Source organism: Wolffia australiana, chromosome 13, assembly GCF_029677425.1.
Source record: "Wolffia australiana isolate 7733 chromosome 13, ASM2967742v1".
NCBI classification, from domain to species: Eukaryota; Viridiplantae; Streptophyta; class Magnoliopsida; order Alismatales; family Araceae; genus Wolffia; species Wolffia australiana.
Genome location: NC_135847.1, coordinates 13,731,500 through 13,739,221, shown reverse-complemented (window position 1 = coordinate 13,739,221; position 7,722 = coordinate 13,731,500). Strand labels below are relative to the sequence as shown.

The 7,722-nt window shown below is 37.6% G+C and overlaps 1 long non-coding RNA gene across 1 annotated transcript; it reads right to left on the bottom strand.

The window, feature by feature from the left end:
* Nucleotides 1-676: 676 nt before the first annotated feature.
* Nucleotides 677-4,388, bottom strand: LOC144711457 (uncharacterized). Its single transcript, XR_013583551.1, has 3 exons — nt 4,212-4,388; nt 3,849-3,911; nt 677-1,116 (listed from the first exon to the last, which is right to left on the bottom strand). It is a non-coding gene; the product is annotated as an uncharacterized LOC144711457 (long non-coding RNA).
* Between the last annotated feature and the right edge of the window lie 3,334 nt (nt 4,389-7,722).

Sequence of the window (7,722 nt, the reverse complement as noted above, 5' to 3'; positions counted from 1 at the left end):
TCTTAATTGAAGGAAATGATGTAAGAAAATAGCGGATTTCAAGTGAACTATTTCGGGAGACCATAAGAAGGTCATGTTCTGTGGAATATCAGAAAAGAACTATGGAGAAAATTTGGAACAACGAGGGCAGAAGCCACTTTCAACCAATTCCATTTTTGCTACAGCCTCATCAAAATTTTCAGGACTTTCCTAGACCTTTTCATTCTAATTGTAACCTCTATATGGACAAAAATAACTTCACATTGATGGAATTTATCATGGTAATGCAACAAGGTACGAGAAGAATGACGAATGAGAGTTCTAGTTTCACAGCTTGGGAGAGAACAATATGAAGCTTGAACAGTGAGAAAGTGACAAAGGTCACATAGCGACATCATCAATGATTAAGGTGTTAGATGTATATGTGGCCTGCAAGTTAATTCAGTTGGCTGTGAAATTAAGAGTGTCAACTCACTAGCCGAGTACAGCTACTAGACTCTTCTTTTGATAAAATATTTCATTGAGATACAAATGGAGCAACAATACACGATACAAGGCGGAGGGCAAAGCCCCATTTGCCAACCATAAATTCAACATTTATAAGTTTATTTTATTTTAACCGAGGTCATCAGGGAAATAGCAAAAGTAACATCAGTTCCGGAATCGGCCACCGCCAATTTCGTTTCAAACCAAATGCCATAAAAACACCATTTATCATAACTACGCGCTGATTGAAAAGTGATTTACAGTCATCATGATATTTTATCATTTGATATCCCCACATCTGCCATGTTCTAACATGTGCAGTGAGAGATTATCAACAGAGTTGGCCATCCGGATGAGCCACTCAGTTCTTGAGTTACTCCACTTTTGCTGCTCTTTATTCTTATTTTCCAGTTTTTCCAATGATCTTCCCAAACTCTTAAAAAGAAGGGATGAGCTCTTTTTTTGTTTCCAAAGAACGGTTAGTGTCTGATAATGAGTAGCTCAGAAGGGAGAAGAGAGGTGGTCCTTTGGTCGGGGAATGTGACGGTGAAGTGGTCTTCGGGCCCTCTGTTGTACTTCGTCGTCTGGAGATTCCGGTTGTGCGGTAGCTGCCCTCCCCCGGGTTCCCTGTTTGAGCACCGGACGCTGTCCCTGAGGTAGGAATTAGTTGAACTTAAAGAGACACAGGGAGAGAGAGAGAGAGAGAGAGAGAGAGAGAGAGAGAGAGAGAATAGGGAGAGAGGTGAAACAAGAAGAGAAACAGAGAAAGATAGAGGGCAGAGAGAGAGGTAGAGAGAAAACAAAGAGAAAAAGGTAAATGTAAGATGAAGATAAAGAGAGAAAGATAGAGGGGAAAGAGAGAGTTAGAAAGAAAACGAAGAGAAAAAGGGTGGATGTAAGATGAAGAGAGAGAAAGATGGAGAGGACAGAGAGCGGTGTAGAAAGAAAACAAAGAGAAAAAGGTAGATGTAAGATGAAGAGACAGAGAGGTTGAAAGAAAACAAAGAGAAAAAAGAAGAAAAAAGAGAAAGAGAGAGACACACAGAAATATTAGGGAGATAGATATAAAGGAAAGGGATAGATATATAGAAAGACTACAGAGAGAGATAAGAGGAGGAAAGGTGTAAGAAGAAGAAGAAGAAGAGAGAGAGAGAGAGCGAGAGAGGGAGAAAGGTATGAGGGAGAGAGGGGTAACAAGAAGAGAAAGAGAGAGAGATGTAAGATGAAGAGAGAGAGATGAGATGGAGAGGGCTGTAAGAAGAATAGAGAGAGAGATGAGAAGGATAGGGGTGTAAGAAGAAGGGAAAGAGAGAAAGATATAGAAGAGAGATAAGAGGAAGAGAGATGTAAGAAGAAGAGAAAGAGAGAAAGATACAGAGAGATAAGAGGGAGAGAGGTGTAAGAAGAAAAGAAAGAGAGAAAGATATGGAGAGAGATAAGAGAAAGAGAGGTGTAAGAAGAGAAGAGAGAGAAAGATACAAAGAGATAAGAGGGAAATAGGTGTAAGAAGAAGAGAAAGAGAGAAAGATATAGAGAGATATAAGAGAAAGAGAGGTGTAAGAAGAAGAGAGAGAGATACAAAATGATAAGAGGGAAATAGGTGTAAGAAGAAGAGAAAGAGAGAACGATAAAGAGAGAGATAAGAGGAAGAAAGGTGTAAGAAGAAGAGAAAGAGAGAAAGATACAGAGAGATAAGAGGGAGAGAGGTGTAAGAAGAAGAGAAAGAGAGAAAGTTATAGAGAGAGAAATAAGAGGAAGAGAGGTGTAAGATAAAGAGAGAGAAAGATACAAAGAGATAAGAGGGAGAGGTTAAGAAGAGAAAGAAAGAAAGATATTGAGAGAGATAAGAGGAAGAAAGGAGTAAGAAGAAGAGAAAGATAGAAAGATACAGAGAGATCAGAGGGAGAGAGGTGTAAGAAGAGAAAGAGAGAAAGATATAGACTGAGAGATAAGAGGAAGAGAGGTGTAAGATGAAGAGAGAGAAAGAGACAAAGAGATGAGAGGGAGAGAGGTGTAAAAGAAGAGAAAAAGAGAAAGATATAGAGAGATAGATAAGAGGAAGAGAGGTGTAAGATGAAGAGAGAGATAAGAGGAAGAAAGGTGTAAGAAGAAGAGAAAGAGAGAAAGTTATAGAGAGAGATAAGAGGGAGAGGGGTGTAAGAAGAAGGGAAAGAGATAAAGGCATAATCAGAGTTAAGGGGGAGAGGGGTGTAAGCAGAGAAGAAAGAGAGAAAGATATAGAGAGATATAAGAGGGAGAGGGGTGTACGAAGAGGAGAAAGAGAGAAAGATATAGAGAGATAAGGGGGAGAGGGGTGTAAGAAGATGAGAAAGAGAGCTTTAATGTAGAGAGAGATAAGAGGGAGAGGGGTGTAAGAAGAGGAGAAAGAGAGAAAGATAGAGAGAGAGATAAGAGAGAGAGGGGTGTAAGAAGAGGAGAAAGAGAGAAAGATAGAGAGAGAGATAAGAGAGAGAGGGATGTAAGAAGAGGAGAAAGAGAGAAAGATATAGAGAGAGATAAGGGGGAGAGGGGTATAAGAAGATGAGAGGGGAGAGAGCTTTAATGTAGAGAGAGATAAGAGGGAGAGGGGTATAAGAAGAGGAGAAAGAGAGCTTTCATGTAGAGAGAGATAAGAGGGAGCGAGGTGTAAGAAGAGGAGAAAGAGAGAAAGATATAGAGATAGTTAAGAGGGAGAGATATAGAAAGAGTAGAGAGATAGAGATGAAAGGGGAGAGAGGTAGAAAGAAGAGAGAGAGAGAGAGAGAGAGAGAGAGAGGGGGGAGGGAGAAAGAAGAAAGAGATGGAGGGGAGATAGAGGGGTAGAACGAAGATAACAAGAGAGAGATATAGAGGGAAGAGATAGAGAATTGGAAAGAAGAGAGAGAGAGAGAGAGAGAGAGAGAGATCGAGTGGGAAAGAGAGAGAGAGAGAGAGGGATGGAGAGGGAAGTGGAGGGAGGAGAGGGAGTGGGAGAGAGAGAGCAAGAAAGAAAAGAGACAGAGATAGAGAGGAGGGATAGCGAGAGGGAGGTAGAGAGAGACAGCGGGAGAGAGAGAGAGAGGAGGCTAAACGTCTTTTCCTTTAACGGCCTTTTGATATTTTAGGCTAAACGTGACCCTTGGTTTTTAATATCCATTTAATTCAGTGTACCCGCAAAAGAGGCGTTGAATTAAACGGAAAAGAGATACACAGCCCCACCAAGGTATCATACAGGAAAAACGACAACCACGAATTGATTTAAGGTGCAGAGGATTCAATTAGAAGCGGAAACTAAGAATAGAAATAAATTTCAATGAAGTAATTAGAAGAAACGATTTTAATAAGGAAAATTTTTTATTCCCGGTAGACTGCAAACATGTTATCGATCCATCATAAAACTATACCTTTGTGAAGATTTGTTTGGATTCTTCCATACTCGTCGTTTCTAGAATATTAATTGCTGCCTCCTGAAATAAACTGAAAAGTTAAATCAAAGGTAAAGAATCGTGGCGATAATTCAGGAGTCATCTGGTGGAAGAGCAGACAAATTGCTCAACTCGGCAACGTAAATTTCTAAATTTCAAGAGGATAATAAAATTCCATCATTTTGACCCCATCTCATTCCACCGGACGAGCATATTAAAATAGTAAACCAAATCTGAACGAACAAATCGATGATCGTAGTATCGTCTAAAGATCAAATTACTTAGTCGAAAAAGACGGGTCAGGATCAAGAAAATGAATCGCAGAGAAATAATCATACTTACCCTGGCGCAGTGGAGTTCCTTTCTGCTGAGAGTCCTCGGCTCGCACTCTAAAGAAGATCTTCTCTCAACTTGCGAGCTCGGTTGTGCATTCATATCTACAGACGGAGGGATAAGTAACATGATTCAGATCTTGACTTGTACGTCGTTTGCTTTCTCGATGTAAAATAACTGGATATGCTGCGATGCAGCTTATATAGATAAGCAGAGACCGCCATTGTCCGACACGTGTCCTCGATGACTGCTTCACGTATCTTCGCCTGTCTACGTCTTTCCGTGGAAGGCGGTGATGATATGAGACACGTTTACGGAAGCGATTACGACAGTGGCTATGGAAATTTTATCCTAGAGAGATATATCGAATGAGAAGAGATAAATAGATAGAGATATATAGAAGAGAGAGGCAAACAAGAAACGAGTTCCACGAAAAAAACAGTCTCTTTTAATAGATCTCGTTTCTTACAGAATTATTTTAACGACTAAAACTAATACATTAACATTCCCCACAAGCTGAAGGCGATGCACTGCAGATCTCAAGCTCATATGAAAACCAACCAGAGGATCACTCCATTAGATTTATTATTGATATGTCATATCATAGCATTCTATCGCTATATCTTACTTATTTTTTATTCATACGGATAAGAAACTATATGGAAATGAAATGATGTCAAAGTAATAGAGAATCAAATGTTTGTGTTGATCGTGAGGGGGAGGGGATATTATGTTTTTAAGGGGAAGCTCACCTTCTCTGATTATTACTAACAAGTAGAGGATAAATCTCATATCTCATTTATGGTAAGTTTAATATCTTTGGTTAGATAGTAAAAGAGCAGGTAAAAGGTAGCAAGCGTAGGCGATCGATTATCAAAATGAAACTTTATCTGGTCTGGGAGAGCATAACCATGTTCTTCAAATAGACTTTTCATCCATGCGAATCAGATATTGCACCATGATCTGAAATACGATATTATGCTTTCCTCGTAAAATTTCCATATCATTTCGTACAAAACACTTTTCCATGTCTACTGGATCCTAAGTTGTTGCATATCATGAATTCCTCAAATATCGATTAGTAGTTTGCAGCTTGAATTCATGATTTCAAGAAAGGTTAGTCAATAAACTCGAAAAAAAAGTTCAAAAAAGCTACTTTAGTATCTAAAGATAGAAAAGTAGAAATATAAATAGACAATGATTATACCACACTCCATATTTTTATGAAAACCTGATAGAGCGATTGGCTTTTATGTCAAGGATCTCCTACATGAATCTTCTTTTTTACCTTTTCCTCATAATATTGATTTCATTTTTTGGCGCCTTTATGGTCCTTACTCCATACTTGTGCCAATTCTAATTCCATAAGGTCCTTGAATTTGAAATATCACCAGTGCGGGTTTCCGATCATCGGGAAATATAAAATCATCTCAATGGATAACCTTGGATTCTGAGGTGCATCTATTCGTATAAACCCAGAGAAAACGTAGAACATAAAAGATTAAATTTATATTTAACATATACTAGTGTGCCTGCTCTCCATAGTATTCGAAGTGTATATAATGGGTAATCACCTGATTTTACAATCTAATAAGAATATACCTTTTAAAATATATTAATTGTGTATCTTACTGAGGCCCTTCGAAGGGTATGACCACTCAAAAGACATTATCTATCTCTATACGCCAATATATTAATCTTGTATGAGCTTTTATATTCCGCATTTCTACCATAGCATATTGGGATTTCCTTCGACATAGCAAGATCTATTTTTTGGATTCTGTACCATTCTTGCACCAAAAGCATAGCAATTTCCCTCAAGTTCATGTAATCGGGTCCATCTGATCGTAAGAATGTTAGCTTTGACCTTCCTACCAGGTTGGTTTGATTTGATTCATCTTGGTTGAGTTTTAATCTTCGTGGTATCTCTTTCATTTTCATTTGAACTTGTTTTTGGAGCTTTGATCTGTAATGCTCTAAAATTTGTAAATGTTTATAATTGGATGGCTTTTCTGAAGTGTGAGAACTTCCCATTTTCTTATTAGTGTTGCTCTTTTTTTGGAAAAAGGTGATTTGCGATCTTCTTAGCCCTCAATTGTCTTCCTTTTTTTGGATATGCATTTGTCTTCTGCATATTCCAGGGATTTTGGGTCCTTCATTTCCCTTTAAGGAGTCCTCTTCAAAATATATTTGTTAAAATATTATCCTAATGGTGACCAAGGGTACATAGATAGTATAATGGTCTTTATTTCTTGTTAAACTTTCATTCCTCAATATGGCCTGGCTGATCAATGGTGATCCTCCTCTTTGTTGATTGTGCCATAGTTCTAATGGTCATGACGGTAGTTTATTTATATTTTCTAATGAAAAAACAAAAAAGTGACTGATAAAAATGAGTAGATCGAGTTCAAAAATGGTCACTTATATCTGTTCATGTCATTTTTAGTCACCCCCTTTTGTATAAATGAGAGGACCGTGTATCTAAATTGAGACTTTTTATCTGCTACCATTTTTTCTAGTGGAGAATGGTTTTTTTACTTGTTCAAGCCTGTTTGCGTCCACTTTCATTGGGTTTCAGTATTGTCTCAACCTAGCTCGATTCAATATTTTCTTTCTGCTTGTATTTCTCTCAAACTTACCTGAAAGTGCATCTCATCTTCTATTTCTTATGGTCTTGAATGTTATGATGGTAACCCCATTTTCAGCTTGATATATCTATACACTTTCTGGATGGCATTCGTGAGAATTCAAAAAATATGATTTTCCTGGAGAATACTATTCTTGGTTATTGCATTGGTTAGAGTACTTCCTTTATGGTGAACATGCTCAATACACAGATTTTCTGAAAATGATTTTGTATTTGTATCCACCGCAACAAAAAATGTGGGCCAATTAAGACAGGGAGGGTATCACATGTAGTGGGATGTAGAAGTTCAAGTTGCAAGGATATTTTCTAGATATTTTTGCCCCTTAATACACATTTTGCAGCCTTCTAGAAAATTATAGGCGTGCTACATCTTGGTATTGGATAACCTCACACCTTTTTAATATTCTCATTCAAGGGTCCATAAGTCAGATATGGCTTGCAAGCTTATAAAAAGTAATGCACATAACTCTAAAACATTAATCAAAGTAGTAAACGGGAGATGGAAAATTGAGAGAAAGGGAGGGAAAGAGAAAATTAAAATTTTCATTAATCAAAGTAAGTTTTTTAATAAGTAAGCTTTGTTCATTACCACAGAAATGTTCAATCAGTGAAAGCTTCCCTCAGTGAACTCTGGTCAATTCATATTCAACTAAATAAAACAAGTTGGAATAAATTTGAGTCAAGCAAAATCTTCCCCCGTTCACATCACATTTATTACATCTGAATATATTTCTCATAATTCTGCTACTAAGATATGATAAATGTATTATTTGACCTGTATCATAGAACTAATGCTTCAATATATCCCTGTCTCCCACTAGGTATAAGTAAATTCAACTGACATACATGCATCTATCAATTTGAATTTTGTCT